Source organism: Balaenoptera acutorostrata, chromosome 14, assembly GCF_949987535.1.
Source record: "Balaenoptera acutorostrata chromosome 14, mBalAcu1.1, whole genome shotgun sequence".
NCBI lineage: Eukaryota > Metazoa > Chordata > Mammalia > Artiodactyla > Balaenopteridae > Balaenoptera > Balaenoptera acutorostrata.
In genome coordinates this window covers 39,942,666-39,963,435 of record NC_080077.1, presented here as the reverse complement: position 1 = coordinate 39,963,435, position 20,770 = coordinate 39,942,666, and the positions used below count along the sequence as shown (strand labels likewise).

At 36.1% G+C, this 20,770-nt stretch overlaps 1 protein-coding gene across 2 annotated transcripts in view; it reads left to right on the top strand.

The window, feature by feature from the left end:
• Nucleotides 1-20,770, top strand: part of PKIB (cAMP-dependent protein kinase inhibitor beta) — a 134,811-nt gene that overhangs the window by 9,993 nt on the left and 104,048 nt on the right. For both annotated transcript variants that reach the window (XR_009005265.1, XM_057528225.1), the window contains exon 2: nt 14,004-14,103. The gene's annotated coding sequence lies outside the window, so the exon portion shown is untranslated. The remainder of the gene's footprint in view (nt 1-14,003; nt 14,104-20,770) is intronic.

Genomic DNA, 20,770 nt, shown 5'->3' with positions numbered 1-20,770 from the left:
TAAACAGGCTCTGATTAAATCTGTAGGACTGGCTTATAAGTAAAGACCGTGAACGTTATTAGTGTATAGGTTTTACGACATAGGTTTTATGACATTTATTTTGACTGAACAACAATATTTGTTAATAACCTGATTCTTGACTGTTGTCTTTGTAGTTAAGTTGCAAAATGAGTCAGATTTGTATAAATAAATTTTGTGTATTATAATCCTCTTTAATCATCATTAATGAATTTTATTTTAAATTCTACCTGTGCAAATAATAATTTGAAGATTATTAATATATAAGAAAGAAGAGAATATTTCTCTCTTACATAAATATTTTTGCAGCTAATATTTATGAAAACGTATCGACACATGATTTGGATGATAATAGTAGAGAAAAATAACTAAGCTAGAAATTAGAAAGCTTTGTTGTAAGGCCAACTCAGCTTTTAATTAGTCATGTGACCCTGAGGAAGTCTCTTAATCTCTTGAGATTTCAGTTTTTGTCAACATGATTACACCAATATGAATGATGCGATTTCAGTTCTTCATCATGAGATCAATACAGTGAAAAAAGTACCTGTATTATTCTAAATAGAGCCTATAATTCCATATTTTAGTGCTATATGTACCCATTGATATTCAGGTTCTTTTCTGTGGTTGGTTATAGATATTTTTATTTAAGTTTTTAATGAATTTTGGAACTCAGTACATGCATCTCTGAGATGAATAGTTAACTAAATTCAAATAAACATCTATTAAAAAGCACCCTCCTGGATTCAGCTACTGTGTTTAGTGATATATTGCAAAGTGGAATGAGACTCCATCTTTTTTAAGAAGTTTAGGATTCTATCTGTTTGGGGGAGGTAAGGGAAAATAATATACATACCTTTCCTGCGAGGCAGACTGTAATAGGTACTACAAAAGAGCTACAAAAAAGCTGTGGGGTTTCAAAGAAGAAGAAGATAAACTTTGAAATTAATCAGAAAGACTTTAAAGGCAATGTAGTAATTGGGATGGTCCTTGAAGGACTGATAGAATTTCAATGAGTGGGCGAAGCATTCGTGATTGAGAGAACAGCATGAATGAAGGTACAAATACAGAAAAGAGTGAGACAGAGCTGTGTAGAATTTTAGGGGCTGGGAGAAGTTAAGGGTGGAAAGACACATTGAGGCTGTAGTGAAGAATCTTAAATGCTGGGATGAAAACTTTGGACTTAAATTTGTAGCTAATTTTCATCCTTGAAAGTAGTAGAGAGTCATATAATCTATGACTCTCTGTGAATAAAGATTTATTTTGACAGGTTGTTTATATGTAGGTAAATACAAGAGTTGTATACATTTTAAAAAAGAAACCAGTTAGAGAAGAAATGGTTATTAGCAGAATCTGTTAAAACAATACTAAAGAATTTTGGTTTATGGCCAATTCAATATAATGTCAAGTGGTTGTCCAACATAGGTAGCATATTTTTAAGTTGTATCAATAGCAGTATCTTATCCAGAGCAAAGGAAGTGATGGCTCAACTCTGTTCTTCCATGGCCAAATTGTTCTGGATATTTTACTCCTATAAATAAATACACACACACGTACATTGATCAGGATGGTCTGTTATTGCAGAAGTGATGGAAGGAATAGTTGTAAAATGGAGATATTTCGCTAGGAGAAATGAACACCTGGGAAAGTGGGCATGGAAATGTAGTATAACATGATGTATAAAGAAAGAGAAAAACAAGCACAAGCTTTGGAGTTAGAGCTCAGCTCTGCTCCTAATGAGCTGTGCTATTTGGGGAAAGTCACTTATCCTTTTGTAGGCTGTTTCCTTTCCCACTCTCCTTCCCCTTACCCCCTCCCCCTTTCTCCTCCTTTTCATCTACTTCTTTTTTGTAGAATAAAGATGATACTATTTACCTGCAGTTTTATTTTTTGATTAATGATTGTCAAGTACCCAGCACATTTCCTGGCATCCAGTACGCCTCCATTACTTGTGACTAGTATGTTTATTTGAAGGACTGTCTTACATATATAGGAGTTTAGACTGGTCCTGTGAGGTACCTGCAGAAAGATTTAGGACTGTTGGAGAGAGAAATATTTTTGCTTCAAAATAAAAAGATGTTATAAAGGTTAATTTCCAATAAAAAAAGTAATGGTATGTCTAAGTATGGTAGTACTTTTTGAGTTCAGTGGTCGTGGTATGCTAGAGCCAAGGTGATATATATTTTTTTTTTTTTTTTTTAAAGGATTTTCTTATTTATTTATTTATTTATTTATTTTTGGCTGTGTTGGGTCTTCGGTTCGTGCGAGGGCTTTCTCCAGTTGCGGCAAGCGGGGGCCACTCTTCATCGCGGTGCGGGGACCGCCCTTCATCGCGGTGCGCGGGCCTTTCTCTATCGCGGCCCCTCCCGTCGCGGGGCACAGGCTCCAGACGCGCAGGCTCAGCAATTGTGGCTCACGGGCCCAGCTGCTCCGTGGCATGTGGGATCTTCCCAGACCAGGGCTCGAACCCGTGTCCCCTGCATTAGCAGGCAGATTCTCAACCACTGCGCCACCAGGGAAGCCCGATATATATTTTTTACATGAAAGTAATCTTTTCCTCAACATCTAGGAGGGAATCCCTTAAAGTAGGGCTTCTCACGCTTTTCCACCAAAGAACTCCCAGAAATCTAGAGGCATAACTCAAAGTGCTCCATAGAAAAGTACAAAGTTTCTTTGACATTTCATATTCATCTTACATATTTGTATACATTATGCACTCTATAATGTGTTCATTTTGTTTTAGTATAAAAACATGCTTTAAATATATACTGTCAAGTAAGACTCCTTTGATAAACAAAATTAATCATGTGGTTGTGAGTACATTCTGGTATTTTCAAGGGTGCAGGTTTCCTAGTTTTGAGGAAACACAGACTTAGGGGTATTTAGAACCACACGCTTGTAATAGACTAAGAATTCCCTCTCAGCTTAACACAGATAAGCTAAAAATTTAGATGTCCGTTGATTAGAATTTGGATTGCATGGATTATTTTAGACAATCACATTACTGCTAATATCAAAGATTTGGCAATATCTTAGATAAACACATATGTGAACCTAAAAAGTTGTAGAAAAAGCATAAAAGCATTGTTATGTTTGAAAATGGAGGCCTATATCTTTAGCTACTGAAGTGGTGAAGTAAGAGGTTGAGTGGCTTCATGCTGTTACTCTTGGCTGCTGCATTTGTGGGCTTTTGTGTGTTCTTTGCTCATGTTCCTATTTTTTTTTTAAATTAGTGCTTTGAAGGAGACATGTTGAGTAAATGCTGTTTTGTGAAGTATTTTTTAGGAGGTTTTTAAAATTAGAATAGCTTTTTCTTGCTTTCTATTTAGCTCTAATTTTTTTGGTTTCTTTTCTACTCTCTTCCCTACTTTACTTGCACCAAGATTCCTGCAAAAACTGCTTTAAGAGTTGCTAATCTGAATGGGAAATTATCTTCCCTGAGACCAGCTCCAGACCACCTTTTAGTGATTTGGTTACCTGACCATGTAGCTCCCTTGAATTTCATGTTATTATGATTATAATAAAGGGGACACAGGAAATCTGATTATTTTAGCCATATTACTGGATGGATTGGATCACTGCAGAGGTATCTACTTATTTGCCCTCAATGATTCATCATAATTTAGGAAGAGGACCAGCCCAGAAGTCAGGAGATTAAGTTTTTGTTTTGATTTGAATTGCTTTATTACCCATCCCTGGTTAATTAAGAGGTTAAAAATGCCCACTCCTCATCTATTTTACAATTTTGCCTGGGAGTTTTGTTCTCTAATCATTAATACAGCCGTAGTATAAACAGCTTCTTAATGCAAAGGAATATGCCAGGCACCAAGGAGACCAAGTTGAACAGAACAAGGTCCTAGCCCTTGAAGGACATGGGATTAATGTTGAGTAAGTAAATTACTGTGAAACAGTGTGACTAATGCTGCTATAGCAGTATGAATCAGGTAGAAGATGCTCAGAGATGGTTATAAGAAATTCTAAAACCAGGGACAGTGTCTCAGAGGGGGTGATGTTATTGCTAGATCTTGAAAGATAACCACTAGTTTGCCAGGCAAAGAGGACTATGTCCTAGGAAGAGGAAGGAGGCTTAAAATGTGTGATGTATTTAGGGAACTATAATTAAATCAGTATATTGGACAGCTGCGGATATGGGTGGAAGTTCAAAGGGAAGTAGATTCAGAAGTGCCTTGCATTTCACGATAAATTGCTTGGACTTGACTGAAGGTTTTGAATAATTGGAGCAGTAGAATCGTATTTGTACTGTGGTAGACTGGCTGTGAGTCCGTGTCTCTTGGAGCACACATCTCTTTTTCCACAACAAAGAGGTAAGTGACAGTAGAGGAGATGGGAGCACGGCTGGACTCATGTTTCCATGTGTGGGTAAGTTTTTAGGTTGGTTGACTGGGTTGTTGCCTTTGTCCTAAAAGGTAGGTCAGCTAACGGATGGAAAAATATGCCTAATTTCTATTTGTTAAAAGTCTAGAACTAAGAAGACATAAATGTGGGTTAAACTATAGATAAGAATTGAAGATCTTTCCTAGAAATTGCTATACTTAAAGTTATGTTTTAAGCTATTTAAGGAACAGTCTTGCCATAAAAGTAAGTGGTTTAATATGTTTTCCCCGTTTTGGGGGGTCTGTTAACAGAAAGTATGTAAATAGTAAAATTCTTTGAAATTAAGAAAGGTTTGAAAGTCATATTTTAAACGCAATTAAAAAAGGAATGGCCTCCTTTATGTATGTGTGTGGTTTTTTTTTTAATAGACTTTTTTTGGCCACAGATTTTGACTCTGATGCATTAGTTTTCTGTCAGCTTCTCTAAAGATTCAAGGGTAGAGTTTAAATTAAGGATACGGTCAAGGGTACCCTTCAGGGTAGGAACTAACTCTGCTCTGATTTTTTAGTTGGAGAGCATCCCGAGAAATGTGTTAGATTATGTAACTAGTCACTTAGGGCCCCTGGCCTCCTGTTAACCTGGCCCTCTTGAGAGGCAGTGCCTGGGAGCAGCTGGGTCAGGCTCAGTACTGTTGCCTAGTAGTCCAAGAGGAGCAGTCATAAGGGGTTGTTGCTGAGCAACCAGGGGGCTGCTGGTGTCGCATCGTCCCCCATGGAGTTGTATAGTCGTGGTGGGCCCATCCCCATGGGAGAAGCAGTACAGTCTGGCAGAGGGCCAAGCCTCCCTCAGAGGCACAATGGTTGTTAGCAGTAAGTATCTGACCTTAGAATCAAAGATGATAACTTAAGTTCTATGAACATGCAAGCAATTTATGGAATTATTGATGTAAATTTAATTAAACATGAACTTGGAGCAAGGTAGGTAGCTGTGGCAGCCAGAGTTCTCTTTTCAAATACTCTCATTCCAGTTCCTTTCTCCTTCAGGCATAGTTGCAAGGTAAGTTTTCTGGGTCAATGGAAAGTAATTTTTCTTTATGCCTCATGGAATATGTAACTTTCCCTATTAACAAAGCAAATATTTATATTTGAGAAAAACCAGCAAGCTAACTCCGATCTGGTCAAGTGGGCCTGCATGGCAGAGTATTTGACCCAATATCAATGCAAGAACTTGCTACTAATATTTGAGATACTGCTTTGAGTTTTCTCTCTGTTGTAGAAGATTCACCAGGACCACATCGTACTTTATTTTTTAGTATTTAACACAGCCCATAAATGACTCTTCAGGAGAGTTGATAAAATGTCAAAACTAATCAGCTCTTTTAAGAAGGGTAAGTTCTCCTTTTAGGATTTAAAGTTGCCCATACTAAGTAAACCTTTTCCTGGAGATCCAGAAACATATTTTAACGACCAAAATTGAGCTCTTTCAATATTTTGGAATAACACACAGCTGCATGAAAGCCTAAAGTGTGAAGCAGAGGAATGAACATCCATCACTGAGAAATAATTAACACTGGCCAGCTAGAGAGAAGTGATGTAAACTTTTCTTATCTCCCTCTCTCCCTATTTTTTCATTCAATATTTCTGGTCTTGTGCTGTAACTGTTTGCCTGTAAAGGTTTCAGGAAGCAGGGCTTTGGGTACAAAGTGGGAGGTTTCTTTGTTGGCATTGGGGTCTGCACTCTTTGAGGGACCTATATTCTTTTTGAAAAAAATACTTAAAAACCTAAAAATTCCTCATCAGAATTGCACACAGATTTTTGTTTTACACACGTACATGCACACACACTAATGTGTCTAAGCCATTCAATTAGAGTACAACTGAGATAGTATATCAACAGTAAGACAATTTAAATGTTTTTTAAGATGCCTTATTTTTAAAGCTACTTAACATTTAAATGTGAACTTTTTATTGTTTTTATCATACGTATCATTCATATCATTCATATCATAAGCATTCTATTTATCTTTGTTATATAAGAGTATTAATAAATCTAAAGCATATTAAGCACAGTATGTGCCAGGTACTGTTCTATACAAATTAAATTTAGTATGTCAGGGGCTTCCCTGGTGGCGCAGTGGTTGAGAATCTGCCTGCCAATGCGGGGCACACGGGTTCGAGCCCTGGTCTGGGAAGATCCCACATGCCACAGAGCAACTAGGCCCGTGAGCCACAACTACTGAGCCTGCGCGTCTGGAGCCTGTGCTCTGCAACAAGAGAGGCCGCGATAGTGAAAGGCCCGCGCACCGCGATGAAGAGTGGCCCCCACTTGCCGCAACTAGAGAAAGCCCTTGCACAGAAACGAAGACCCAACACAGCAAAAATAAATTAAAAAAAAAAAAAAAAAATTTAGTATGTCATTTAACTCCTCAACAACTGTATACGAGAGGTACTATTATTATGGATATTTTACATGTGGAGAAGTCTAGGCTTGCCCGGAAAGGTCAAGTAACCAGGCCAAATGTATACACTAAAGATTGATAATCAGAAAGTCTGTCTTCAGAATCTCTGCTTCTCAATCATTATGCTATACTCTGAGCACCATGTTATTTCATGAGGGCAACATGAAACGGTATTCACAACAAACTTGTTTTTAGGTTATAATGATATAATGAGAGAATGCAAGAGAGTGAAAACTATGAAATCTTTTACTAAACAAAGTCTGTTTAATTTATTCTTTGGGTCTATAGTCCACAGCCAGAAGCCTTTTAAATCAAAGTTTTTTATATCCATCCAAATTCTATGAATTTGCAAAATAAATTCAGTAGGCATTTAGCACTGAAGTTGTTTCTCTTCAGGATGAGATGTGAGGTATATTTGCTTTGGTATATGAGATGTGAAGGAAGAGGAAATGGTTAAAAGAAAATATAGAGGAGATGAATAAGTGAACTGTTTTTGATCAATTCTCCAAAAAAGTCATGTTTCTTAGAGCTTTGAGATACAAAGCATCAAGGAATTGCCGTTTAGTCATGAGAAAAATAATACGGGTGAAAAGTCGTATGTAAAACTAGGTCAACAGTCCAGGAATATTGTGAAGCAATGATGCATAGTGGATCACGCAGGCTTTCCAATCAGACAGAGCTGAACTTGAACCCTGTCTCTGTGACTTATTAGCTGTGTGACCTTAGGGAGGTATCTCACCATCTTTAAGCTTTGAAAAAAGTCCATTTTTCTTTTTTGAAAAAAAAGAAAGATTAATTGTGATTAAGTGGAATAAAATGCAGAGTGTCTAGCAAGACTCATGACACAGAACAGGTGTTTATTAAACGCTAAAATCTTTTTTTCTCCTCTCCCAGCAGCAACAAAAACAAAGTAAAAAGAGGGTTATCCTAGGGACGTAAAGGGTCAAGGGAGTTTCATAGTGAGATTGTTGGGGTCAAAGCTGGTCAACGTTTTAAAGACTCTTGGTCAACTTTGCCAAGTTGTTATGTAAAAGCAATATTACAATTCAGGCATTACATTTTTAATTATTAGAAAACCTGATTTTTTTTTAACATCTTTATTAGAGTATAATTGCTTTACAATGGTGTGTTAGTTTCTGCTGTATAACAAAGTGTATCAGCTATACATAAACATATATCCCCGTATCTCCTCCCTCTTGCATCTCCCTCTCTCCCACCCTCCCTATCCCACCCCTCTAGGTGGTCACAAAGCACCGAGCTGATCTCCCTGTGCTATGCTGCTGCTTTCCACTAGCTATCTATTTTACGTTTGTTAGTGTATATATGTCCATGCCACTCTCTCACTTTGTCCCAGTTTACCCTTCCCCCTCCCCGTATCCTCAAGTCCATTCTCTAGTAGGTCTGCGTCTTTATTCCCATCTTGCCCCTAGGTTCTTCATGACCATTTTCTTTCTTTTTTTTGTTTTTTAGATTCCATATACATGTGTTAGCATACGGTATTTGTTTTTCTCTTTCTGACTTACTTCACTCTGTATGACAGACTCTACGTCCATCCACCTCACTACAAATAACTCAATTTCGTTTCTTTTTATGGCAGAGTAATATTCCATTGTATATATGTGCCACATCTTCTTTGTCCATTTGTCTGTTAATGGACACTTAGGTTGCTTCCATGTCCTGGCTATTGTAAATAAAGCTGCAATGAACATTTTGGTACATGACTCTTTTTGAATTATGGTTTTCTCAGGGTATATGCCCAATAGTGGGATTGCTGGGTCGTATGATAGTTCTATTTTTAGTTTTTTAAGGGACCTCCATACTGTTCTCCATAGTGGCTGTATCAATTTACATTCCCACCAACAGTGCAAGAGTATTCCCTTTTCTCCACACCCTCTCCAGCATTTATTGTTTCTAGATTTTTTGATGATGGCCATTCTGACCGGAGTGAGATGATATCTCATTGTAGTTTTGATTTACATTTCTCTAATGATTAATGATGTTGAGCATTCTTTCATGTGTTTGTTGGCAATCTGTATGTCTTCTTTGGAGAAATATCTTTTTAGGTCTTCTGCCCAGTTTTGGAAGAGGGAACTTTCCTCAACATAATAAATGCCATATATGACAAACCCACAGCCAACATCATCCTCAATGGTGAAAACCTGAAACCATTTCCACTAAGATCAGGAGCAAGATAAGGTTGCCCACTCTCGCCACTATTATTCAACATAGTTTTGGAAGTTTTAGCCACAGTAATCAGAGAAGAAAAAGAAATAAAAGGAATCCAAATCGGAAAAGAAGAAGTAAAGTTGTCACTGTTTGCAGATGACATGATACTATACATAGAGAATCCTAAAGATGCTACCGGAAAACTACTAGAGCTAATCAATGAATTTGGTAAAGTGGCAGGATACAAAATTAATGCACAGAAATCTATTGCATTCCTATACACTAATGATGAAAAATCTGAAAGTGAAATTAAGAAAACACTCCCATTTACCACTGCAACAGAAAGAATAAAATATCTAGGAATAAACCTACCTAAGGAGACAAAAGACCTGTATGCAGAAAATTATAAGACACTGATGAAAGAAATTAAAGATGATACAAATAGATGGAGAGATATACCATGTTCTTGGATTGGAAGAATCAACATTGTGAAAATGACTCTACTACCCAAAGCAATCTACAGATTCAATGCAATCCCTATCAAACTACACTGGCATTTTTCACAGAACTAGAACAAAAAATTTCGCAATTTGTATGGAAACACAGAAGACCCCGAATAGCCAAAGCAATCTTGACAAAGAAAAACGGAGCTGGAGGAATCAGGCTCCCAGACTTCAGACTATACTACAAAGCTGCAGTAATCAAGACAGTATGGTACTGGCACAAAAAGAGAAATATGGATCAATGGAACAGGATAGAAAGCCCAGAGATAAACCCACGCACATATGGTCACCTTATCTTTGATAAAGGAGGCAAGAATATACAGTGGGGAAAAGACAGCCTCTTCAATAAGTGGTGCTGGGAAAACTGGACAGTTACATGTAAAAGAATGAAATTAGAACACTCCCTAACACCATACACAAAAATAAACTCAAAATGGATTAAAGACCTAAATGTAAGGCCAGACACTATAAAACTCTTAGAGGAAAACATAGGCAGAACACTCTATGACATAATCACAGCAAGATCCTTTTGGACCCAGCTCCTAGAGAAATGGAAATAAAAACAAAAATAAACAAATGGGACCTAATGAAACTTAAAAGCTTTTGCACAGCAAAGGAAACCATAAACAAGATGAAAAGACAACCTTCAGAATGGGAGAAAATATTTGCCAATGAAGCAACTGACAAAGGATTAATCTCCAAAATTTGCAAGCAGCTCATGCAGCTCAATATCAAAAAACAAGAAATCCTGATTTTACTTTGCCTATGGTTATGGTATTGACTTGAATCTTAGGAGACAGACAGGATGTTTAACATTAGTATTAAATGAATCTGAAACATGATTGTATTTCTGATTCTTAGTCATTTTCATCAGTTTCTCTTAATTCATTCTTCAGCTACTGAGGCTTCATTCAAAACTTTTTTTTAATTAATAATTTTAGGTAAATTAGAGATATGGCACTTAGATAGATTTCTGATCTTGGTCATTTGTGTATATTTCTTATTACCTGCTCTAGCTGTAGCCCTCTGTCCCCTGAAACAGGGTCTTTGTTTCCTCTGTGGCTTCTACCACATGGTAGGTAATAATATTTGCTGAATGATGGAATGGATAAAACAGGTTATTTGCAATTTGTTTACATACATTTGAAAATGTAGCTGTTGCCAAGGATCTGGTTAGTAGGTTAGTTTAAAAACTATCACAATTATAGAAATCAAGCATATATAAATCAATCAAATAGGAAAAAATAGAGGATGCTAATCTAAGGGTCAGAAGAGGGAAACTTAAGAATAAGTAAATAAAGGAATTTGAAGAGAATAATGCTAATTTGGTTGTGACCACTTTTATAAATACATGAATTTTCCATATTTTCACAAAGGTATAAGTTCATGGTATAAATTCATCTTTTTAGAACTACATGTAGCAAGAATAAGTGTAAAATATTTGCAACTCTTCATTTTAAAGTTATGCTATACCTTTTGCTCATGCAAGTAAAGATGTATGAATTTTCCGTTCAATAATCACTAATTGAGTACCTACAATATATTGTGCCAAGTGCTGTAGATGGATGAATAAAAAATTGCCATTCAAGATGTTCATAGCCTGCTAGGGGAGACTGACACGCACAGAGCTGTCATGTGAAGTCAACCGTGATAAGTGCATCAGAGAGTTATGAACAAAGTGATTTAGGGGCAGGGGTTATGACTCATAGCAAACTTGGGCAGTTCCAAAGACCTTTACAAAAGCAGCAACCTTTGAGTTGGGCTTTTAAGGATGGCCCAGAGCCTACTAGTGAGAGCACAGGGGGATGATAGCATTCTGGGTGGAAGAAACAGGAAGTTTTTAATATGGCCTATTTGTGCAATTCTTTTGGTATTTGTTGCTAGCCCCATGTGGCCAAGGGGTTCAAACCAGCACATTTTATCACATCTTGTACAAAGTCTAATCAGTAAGTATTGGTTTTTGAATATCTGGATGAACGAATGAACAAACTTACCTTCTTAATATGGGACAATAATTTCAAATAAAAAAAGTATACTTCAGTGAGGGTTGTGTTTCTTTACTTGATTATACCTATGCAGTTCAAAGGAAAATTTAAACTTTGTGAACTTTGATTAACATTCCTCTCACCGGATTTTAAGAAAACACAGCTGTGGACTTTATTCCTATCATTCTGTGCTTCCCCTTCTGCACTTAATTTCTACACTTTCATTGGTTTGTTTAGATGCATGAGTTCAAATGTATACCTTTGGTGTTTTTTTTAGCCTAAAATAAAACCTACTTAAACGGAGGCTACAATGCTGCTTATATGTGAAGTGATATTCAGGTTGATATTTTTTATTTCCTCTTTAGAAGCAAAATGAACTCATCCTATTGTACACATTATACATTCTCCAATTAAAAACCTACAATACAATGATAGGGAATGGGCATGTATTTCCTACTGCAAAGTGTCCAGTGATATCTGGAGGATTCAGCTGGGTTTTAAAGAGATTGTATTAACAATTGTGCATTAGTGACAGTTGAGTTATTTTAATTAAATGGCAGTTTCAGCCAATTAAGATTGGTCATTGTTTTGAGTTCCTTTTCCTTTTCTTCCTCTTTTTGATTTCAATATGTCTTGGGAATCCAAATATGTTAGAGTATGATTCCTTTGGTATTTTATTTTTCCTTTGGAAGCCAAAACAAAACTCTTTAGACCATTACAATCCCAAAAGGAAGCTGTAAGTCTTGGGAGTGTGATCACAGCTACCTTTCTAGGACCCCCAAACTGAATCTAGTGTTAAACACAAGAAACACATTTTTTGCTTTTGTAGTACTTCAGGGAGAGTAATAAAATAACATTGCATATGTGTATTTTATTGTATGTGATCTTTCTTGATTCCCAAAACAACGTGGAGAGATAAGCAGGGTAAATATTTCCATCCCATTTGATAAGCAAGGCTCTGTCATTTACCTACAAAAAAGATGACTCCTCAAAGTCAACAGCTGATACAGGGATGAGCTGGAACTAGAACTGAGTTCAGTGCTTCTCCCTCTGTGTTACAAGCCCTGAGGACTTTCTTTTACTGGCTTACTTGTAAGCTATAAGGAAATGTGGGAAGCAGAGGAAAGAAGAGTAATTAAATTATATACAGATGAACTTGAAAGATGGCTAACATGCTGTTGGCATTTGGAGAAAAAGACTTTTTTTGAGAATCATGGTGAAATACTTCTACCACGTATAATTCCTGGGTTTTATACCAATCACAAGTTCAGTTATTATCCCAATGTGAGTGGTGGTCTGTGGAATATGGACTGGAAGGGGTGTTTCTCAAACCAGGGAGACTAGTGAGAGATGTCATAATCTCTGTAAGAATTGATGGGATGGAGGCAGGCGTGGGTGAGGAGGGTGGAATTAGATGGTGCCTGTGGGAATGGAATTGGAAGGAAGAGTGAGTTCAAGGACAATTTTGAGCCTGGAATAGACAGAATTTGGTGGTTTATTAGAAAGGAGAGAAGAAAACAGCAAACAGCACTAGACTCTCTCCTGCTCTGAATAACCCTAGTAAAGTTAGCACATACAAGCATAGGAATATTGACATTCCTGGCTTCACGCTTTATAGAAAAAGGAACAGATGATTTCCATAACAGGAAAGAAACATGGCTCTCATCTAGGACAACTAAGCATTTGTTATGTGTCTGCTGAAATGTGTAGACTGCCTGAGTTTAAGGGAGCCTGGTTTACCCAGCGATCGGTTGTAGCCACGTCTTCAGGAGTATATATGGAAATGAAAATAACTCAGTTGGTTTCTATATTATTAGTTTTAAAATGGGGGCTTTTGATATAGAAATATCTAAAAGGATAGAAACAGGAAAACCATGCAAGTGCATCAGATGCCTATTCATAGCAAAATTTCAAGTTACCTTTTGATGCTGAGGCATTATGTGTGGGCCAGGTTTTATTGGGTGGATTTTCTCTTCCAGTATTCCAATCTCCATATTATATAATTGAGGAAAACAATGTCCTTGCTCCTTGGCATTGAAATTCAAAAGCAGGGATTTATGGCTTTTAAAGTCACACATCTGAGAAAGGCTGTCACTCAGCTAGTGAAACTATTTTCAATGGAAAGTTGACAAGCTGAAGAAAAAGATATATTTTGCTATACTGTTGATTTTACTATTTAGTAGGTATGTCTCTGACTGCCTATGTTACACAGTCGTGGGGCAAAACACAAGAAAGATTGATCAGAATACAATTGGTGGGTTTGAAAAGGGAACAAAATAATAAGAAGAAACACTCATTTATGAGACTGCTGAGCTGCTGACTCAAGGAAATTTATCCTGCTCCTGTTATAAAATCAGAGACACATAAAAGAAATCAGGATGAGGAATGAAAAAATAACAATGAAGGTTGTTTTAAAATTGTGTGTCATTTTGTCATTAAATTGGATATTGTTGCTCAAGGAACCATTTGTTCTTTCCCGAAAGAGACAAGGAACCAGGATGTTTATCTTAATACATCTTTTTTTCCCTTTGTTTCCTTCAGGGGTCATGGTATACTGAAAAAGCACTCAATCAAGAGAAATCTGGGGGGAGCTGGAAACTATCAAGTTATTGAGGCCACACAGGGGGCAGAAAAGATAGAGGTGGGTACACTTTTGATCCATCAATCCTGCTATTGAGGGTGTCCCTGAAAATATCTTTGTTGTTATAAAGCCAGAGGACAGCAAGGAAAAGGTATAAAGTGGGAGGTCTTTATTTTAGAAAACAGATCAGTATGGTTAAATGGAAGCTTCATAGAGTCTATTGTTAATGTCAAATTAATAGCATGCATGCTGAGAACTTGAGCTACACATTTCCATCCTGTGTCTGCCAGGGGCCAGTGATGAGTACAGAGACTGAGCTTGGTTTGATATTTACATTCTTAGCTGAGCTTATTTAAATTGTTCTCAACAGAGGCAGCTAGCCCACCAAAATAATGTTTTAAATTTATATCCTTTAAAACAGAAGAAAAACTTATAGTATTACCGATCAGATCCTATAAACTTACTACTCTCCTAATACTGATCTCCTTAGAGACCATAGTGACAGCTTTATTATCAATACATACAAGTAAATGGCAGTCTTGATGACACTGACTGGTGGACATAAATCTCCAATGCTTTTTTGAGAAACAGTTTTCTGTGTGCTGCTGATGTATTTGAGGCCCCTCCAATCCCTCAGGGCTGTGTTTTCCCACTCGGAGTGAGAGATTTGCTCCCCTGTTGCAGTTAAGATGGCAGATCAGAGACCATGGAGTAAACCTCAGCCTGCGGGAAGCCTCCTCCCACTCTTGGATTCCCATGAGAACAAAGCTCCAAGGGAACAGGAAAGAGTGGAAGACATTACATTTGGTTTAGGCTCATTGCCTGGTTTTCTGAAAACCAGTACAGTTTTCCTATTAACCCATTGCGATTTCATTTAGCCAATGGCAGTGGGTTCATTTTCTTGTGTTATCTGAGCGTTTTACTACTTTCTTGTCAACTTTTTAAGTTTGTGTCAGTGGAGAATAACATGTTTTAATTGAAATCTACCTTTATTATGAACTAATGTCAAGAAAAAATTGTATCAAAAAGCATTTCTATTTGTATATAAACAATTGAAATCTCCATAAGGAAAAACAGCAAGTACATTTGTAAACATTAATTTTGTATTTAAAGAAAATTAAGACTAACATAAAATAATTGAGTCTTTATTGTGAGTGGAGTGGATAGTGCTTTATAAACATAATCTCATGTAATCCTCACAATAACTGTGTGGGAAAAGTAAGGAAGGCATAGTTATTCCCTATGACAAAAGTGTACCTTGCCAAGTGCACACATTTAGCTAGTGGGTGGTGAAATTAGGATTTGAGCCAGATTTTGTCTGATGCTTAAGCCTATGTCCTTGACCAGCTTGGATAGGGAGATTCGGCAGGAGCTAAAATACTCTGTTTAGATGAGCAAAGTATCTTGTTTGCATCAGGTATTTATAATCGATGGTTGAAAATATACATTTTTAAGGAACATATTATCCCATACTCTATGAACTTTACAAAAGACATGAAATATTTTTCTGATTCATTTAATGAAAAGCACTTAACTAAAAAAAATTTAACTAAAAAACAAAAAAATTAAAAACACTAATAAAAGTAGCACAAAAAAGAAAATCACAAAAATTCACTGAAATACTAAATACAGGAATGTAGAAATCAACAAAATAGAATAATACAAGAAAATCATGTTTATTCTAGAAATGTACACGTGGTTCAATATTGAGAAATCTATTTTAATTTCATAGTCATAGACTAAAGGATAAAACTGCTATTTTTACCTCCTAATAGATTCCAAATGACATTTGATAAAATGTAACTATATTTCTTTTAAGAACATGCATATATACAACATAGTAATTTAGGTATAGAGGGATATTTTTAAATTGTGAAAAAGCAGAAAAAACAGAAAAACCTTAGACACTTACTACATGCCCTATTTCATCACTTACAGTTAACATCATTCTATAAATTCTAGCCAATGCAATAAAATTTTTTAAATGACTAACATTTTTAAATTTCTAAATATATATACTAGAAACTGTTCTAAATACTTTACAAATATTAATTCATTTAATCTTCATAACAATCCTAGGGAATATTTACTATAATTATCATTTTACAAATGAGAAAGTTGAGGCCCAGAGAAGCTAAGTAACTTGGCCGAGGTCACACAGCTAATAAGTGGTAGAGATGAATAAGCACTCAAGTGGCTTAACTCATGAATCTTTAATTTTAAATCCTATCATATGCTGTCTCTCAAAGTTTACAATTATTAGAAAAGAGATGACATCTTTTTTCCTTAAAAAAGTATATATATATATATATATATATATATATATATATATACACACACATATATATGTGTGTGTGTGTGTGTGTGTGTATATGAATTTACTAAAAATCCCAAGAAAATCAACTGGAGAACTATTAGAATAAGATACTTCAGTTAAGTGGTCATACAAAGGATAAATGTGTATAAATCAATCGACTTTTCTATAAATAGAAAACATGAAAAAAATCCCATTTATAATAATGAAATATCATATATCTATGAGTAAGCTATAATAGAAATGTATAAGACTTAAATGAAGAAAATAACATTTTGTTGAGAAGCACAAAATAAGATTAGCAGTAATGGAGACTGATACTGTATTCCTGGATGAGAATAATAAATATTGTAATGATGTTAGCTTCCCCAAATTAATTTATAAAATTAATACAATTCCAGATAGAACCACAAAGATATTTTTAGGGAGAGGTTGGCAAAATGATTATTAAAATTCATCTGGAGGAATGAACAGACTGGGAAAACCAAATTTTTGAAAAAGAAGAATAATGAAGAATGAACTTCTAATTCCAAGTATTAAAACATATTATAAAATTACTATTACTAAGACAGTATGTTACTTTTTACTAAAATAGAGACTTAGGAGAGGCTAAATCATCTTGAAAATTCCCCAAATAGACTTAAGCATATAAGGGTAACACATAATAAACACAGAATTTCATGTTGGTGGAGAAGCTATTGATTATTACAAGAACACAATTCAAATAATTAGTTATTGTTAGGAAAAATTGTAAAGTTGAATCTTTTTTTTTTTTTTTTAATTTATTTATTTATGGCTGTGTTGGGTCTTCGTTTCTGTGCGAGAGCTTTCTCTAGTTGCGGCAAGTGGGGGCCACTCCTCATCGCGGTGCACGGGCCTCTCACTATCGCGGCCTCTCTTGTTGCGGAGCACAGGCTCCAGACGCGCAGGCTCAGTAGTTGTGGCTCACGGGCTTAGTTGCTCGGCGGCATGTGGGATCTTCCCAGACCAGGGCACGAACCCGTGTTCCCTGCATTGGCAGGCAGATTCTCAACCACTGCGCCACCAGGGAAGCCCAAGTTGAATCTTTTATTTATACAAAATACAGATAAATATCAGATTAATTGAAGAAGAATAATGAGATATAACTGAAAAATAGGTGAATAATTTATAATCTTGTCTAATGTGACATCAAAGGCAAAAACCATAATTAAAGATTGATAGACTTGACTATGAGACATATTAAAACTTTTTTACATACAAATATAAAGGAGACTCAAGCAGCATGCCTAGCACTGTGTTTGAAAATTCTTTTCTTGTTTTTTTTGGGGTTAGAATTAATAAATCAGCAAGTTCTGACTAATATTCTAAATACACTACTGTTTGAAGGCTTAAAAAAGGGAAGCCCATTCTGGGATATTGTGCTATAGACACAGAGCAAATTTCAAAGATGGAATTCTAGAGAAGACCAAATAATGACATGGAAGTCAGGATTGTTCCATCTAAAAAGGTCAGCTGAATTTGAATTATAGCATCCAAGAGAGTAAAGGATTTCAACTAGATAGTTTTATAATTCATACAAGTATATATAAAGAAATATAAACATATATATAAAGAAAGGAGGTGGTCATTGACAGTTTAGCACTAACTGTTAGTGATCAAAATAACTGCCATTTAATGTTCATAGTGTTTGCAAAACCCATTTTCTCATTCCTTCATTCAGTATTTATTGAGCAAGTTCTGACTAATTTACTCTGTGCCAGTTGTGAGCACTGAGGATGCCGAGCTGAGGATACTTTGCGATTCCCTGGGGTTTGTAAACTGCAGGATCTAGAGATCTAGAGATACAGAGAAAAATTGACTAGAGGACCATGAGGAGACCCAAAGAGGGTCACATCAAGAGTGGCTGACGTTTAATGCTTTGGGAAGGTCCTCAGGGATGACATGCTAACTTTCTTCAATTATATGAGGAATATCATCTGTATGATTGAGAAGGCGAAACTAGGTTGAGTGGATGGGAATCAGAGAAAGACATATTTTTATTTAATTAAAGGAATGGCTGTCTGAAATTATAACAGGCTACCTCTGGTACCTGAGCTGGTTCCAGAAGCTTGGTACCACTAGGAAGGAAAGTAGCACAAGGAATTCATACGTGAAATGGTGAGGGGCTGCGGATGGAGAGTTGGTGATTAACTCATCTCTGAAGATAAAATGTTCTTGGATCTGTTATTGAGATCGTTGATGTGGGAAGAGCTCCCTTGAAGACATACAATGAGGAGTCAGACCCACCAGCTTTACACTTACCTCTTAGACTCAAAAGCTTAGTAATCCATGTTCTGTGTTTTATTAGTATAATTTATATATTGAGACATTTAAACAATGCTAAGAAGAACAAAGAATAAAATCAACTCCCACCTCTCAGAATTAACACATTTCATTTTATAATATTTGCTTAGTCTTCCGTTTTAAAGAAATAAAATGGGACAATTAGTTAAGTCTCCTTTCAGAAACATCTATGAATTAGTGTGTATTGTTCCCGTCCATTTTATACTTTTACCCACGTATTTATGCAACCATTCCAATATTTAGTCCTGGTTTGTGTTTTTAAAATTTACAAAAATAGTATCACTGCTTTTCACAACACTGTGTTTTTGAGATCTATATAGTTATATATATATAGTTCTAGCTCTGTTCTCCTAGGTGAAATTTGTGGGGGTTTTTTGATAAGACATTTACTATTCATGTTTAGTGGCCTTCCTTACTCAGAAATTGGGCCTGTGGATGACAGGATGTTATTGCTGGAAGATTTAGGAGAAAACGTTATTTTCATTTATGTCTTTATATATTGTCAACACTGGGACTTTTTGAAAATGACAAAACCTAAGCCAGAGGGGAAGTCAGGACAATGTAAATAAACTAGGCAAACCAGAATGGAGGATTAGCCTGCATATGAAGAAAACAAGGCTGCAGGAGGAGAAATGACTTTCTGGGCTACACAGCTTACTACTGACAGTCCTCGAAATACCAGCCCAAATCTCAGAATCAAACAATTGCATGGGGTAAGATATATGCAGAATGCTTTCCAGTTCATTGTTCTTTTCATCATGGTGTTTCTTATGTTTAATAAAGATGTAGAGAAGTAAAATAATGGATTCCTAGGGCCAAATTGCCTGATATCCTGCCTTCAGAATGGCTGGTTACAGTCTAGCTTTAATCCATCAATTTTTTTTCTTATGATTGCTCTCTTCTTGCCCAGGTAAATATAATTATCACTTCTTTCCACTGGATAAAGTATCCTGTCCCTTGTGTCCCACTAGGTAGCAGAATGTGGCCAGGTAAATCAGTTTTCTCTGGTGATCAGAAGTCATCTCTTCCATTTGCTTGTCAGCTAACCTTTGCCCTATACTTGTCCTGTTAACAGATGGCTAGTTAATGAATGTGACATGGCTGTTTCTGCAAGGTTTGGGTGTGCCAAGATTGTACAGAAGACGGAGAACTGACTCACTAATTAAGCAGGGGTTTTTAGTGCCAGCTTAGGTCTGCAGTTTCCTTAACCAGACCCAGTCTCAGGTGGTCTTCATAGTGAGGTGGTCTTGCAATTATATCATTTATCCTACATGGAGTTAGGACAAATAATTCATCATTTCATTATTTACTTTAAACTTTTAAACTAATATGACTCCTAGGATTGAAAGGCTTGCAAATATTTTTAAAGTTTTACTCAGATCAAATTTGTTTTTGTTTTTCCAATATATTTTATACATTTATAAGATACATAAAACCAGTCTTCTTGACTATCTGCTGGCAATAATATTTGATTGCTAAAGTAGTCTATAGAAGTTAAGTGATACAGGGTTGGCCAAAAAGTTCATTCATGTTTTTCCATAAGATCTTACAGAAAAACCCAAACAAACTTTTTGGCCAACCCAATACGTTGAAAGTGAAGACTTATCATGTGAAAAGTATCAAGTTTCATCTGATTATGTTCTTAAAAAATTATGGTAATTTGATTATCTTACAAATAAGTTCAGTCTGTAAAATCCTAATTTACAAGTGCTTGAGAAAACAAAATACTTTTGATTAATTTAATGTCAACCTATTATCCTACCGTGTAAATAGCATAGACATTGTAACTATAGTCACAAAAAATAAGAATCCATTGGAAAGGAAGTGTAGTGCTTTTGGCTGTTTCTAAACACAACTGTAAAAGGTCAAGGATATCATTACTGAGAAAATGATGTCATTGTCCAAAAGTTGCACATGAGCTGATTTTTGTTATTTGTCTCAAGTGGTGTATCTTCAGATTGCTGGAAGACATCATGAATATTTTAGCTGCAATTATTCAAGTGTTCAGTGTGTAACCGTTCCATGTGTGGGCACGGTTGCTGCAAGGTGGCTAAAAGGACAGTGTCCCTCAAGGTCATATCCACATCG